The sequence below is a fragment of the Nilaparvata lugens genome, chromosome 10 (genome assembly GCF_014356525.2).
Source record: "Nilaparvata lugens isolate BPH chromosome 10, ASM1435652v1, whole genome shotgun sequence".
In the NCBI taxonomy this organism is placed as follows: domain Eukaryota; kingdom Metazoa; phylum Arthropoda; class Insecta; order Hemiptera; family Delphacidae; genus Nilaparvata; species Nilaparvata lugens.
Genome location: NC_052513.1, coordinates 14,797,406 through 14,799,267, shown reverse-complemented (window position 1 = coordinate 14,799,267; position 1,862 = coordinate 14,797,406).

The window sequence follows — 1,862 nt, the reverse complement described above, 5'->3', positions numbered from 1 at the left end:
TTTGGCCACACAGTCCAACCCATAAGAGCAAGCGCCCCTGGTGTCAGGCTGATGAAGCTCCTCTTCAGGAGTGAAATGCATTCCTCAATACTCCAAGAAAAGTAAGTGTTTTCAAATATTTACAAGTAACACAGTGTCAGAACTACAACAGAGTTATTGTATAGTGTTCGTCATGGAAAGCAAAATCAAGTACATATTGCATTATCAACAAAGAATATTATTCCTAAGCCATACAATGTTCGCAAGTTTTGTAAAAAAAATTCGCTCGGTGGAACCCCAGAATACGGTAAAAATTAATTTCAATAAGGAGTTATTTTCTCAAATATTCCGATTCCGTTGTTGGGAAAGATTATGAGAGGTGAATAATTTGAAAAGTAGAAGAAAGTAAGATGGAAGAAGAATTGAAATTGAAGAGAGACCAGAATTATAAAGAGGATGAGTGTTGATGCTGTTAAAATCGATTCGTTGCCAAGCTACTTTGAGATTTTTATAGCAGTTTCAATTTACTGTTCCTTTTCGCTAAATTCCTGTGCAGTTAATCGGGAGTTGAACCACTCGTTATTATAAGGTGTGTTCTAGAACAAAATTCGCTGCTCCCAAGAGACTTATTCTTGTCATTTGTATGAATAAAAGAACAAAGATTGTTTATTTTTTTTATTGATTCTTAATTCTTAGATTGATATATAATTGAAATTGATAGAAGGTTTTGATTTATTGATAGAAACAATCGAACCTATAGAACCAATAGATTAAATGAACTAAATGAAGAACTAAAACTAAATGAACCTATAGATTTTTCCACAGTTGAAAATTTATCCATACCTGGGTACTACAGTGAACCATTACAACCAAACAAAGTCTGTGTCCTTACTAACAAACGCTTATATCTATTGTAGTACCTATATAATATTGCGATAATTATACTCTTACACTGTATCATAGTATATATCTGTGGCTTAGTGCAAAAACTACCAATGTCAATTTTTTCAAAAATGAGTTTAATACAGTAATATAGGTTATTTTCAGTTCCAGAAGTGCCAATGTCCTATCTCAAAGCAATAAAAAGTCATACAATTTATACTGCCAATGTCATGGTTTAGTAACTAAATTATAACTGTTATTCCACTCTCAGAGTGCGAAAACTACCAATGAAGACATACTGTAGGTTTCTATATTGTCATTCATACTCTGTGCCAGAACTACCAATAACGACTTCTGCACTTCTAGCACTCGCATTTCCATATTGAAATGCCGTAGATCGAAAATACAGAGTGAACTTAAGAATAAGAATAAGAATAAGAATGCTTTTATTCCTTTGAGCACATAAAAAATGGCAATTGGAAACGATGGCAATCTCAAGCTGATTTGTGAGAAAGTTGATATTTTGACATAGCAGGTAGTTCTAGCACCAAGCCACATATATATTCTTGCATGTGTTGTAAATTTACCACCCATATTCAAGGATTACATGGAAAGTCTGATAGACTGATTTTGGAGTACGGTGTACGGTATCTTATCATTTCATATGTGTATGTGGGATATTATAATTAATTAATTTTTTCAGATACCAACCAAATTTCTCTATTATAATAAAAAACTAGATTTTTTGGTTTTGATTCATTCTATTCCAAGTCAAGTTCTGTTTCTTACTTTCTTGTAACGTATGATTTTCTTCCTTTCAATAAATAATTTTATTCATTTCAAATGCGTGTTCATTTCTTTCCACTTAACATAACAAAACTGTCATTGAATGCCATCAGCAGTACGGTATTCAAATTTATATTAATGTCAGAGTCAGATAGCCTTATATTATAATGGAGTAGATCAAATTAAATAGATAAAGAAATATTGATGATGTATTG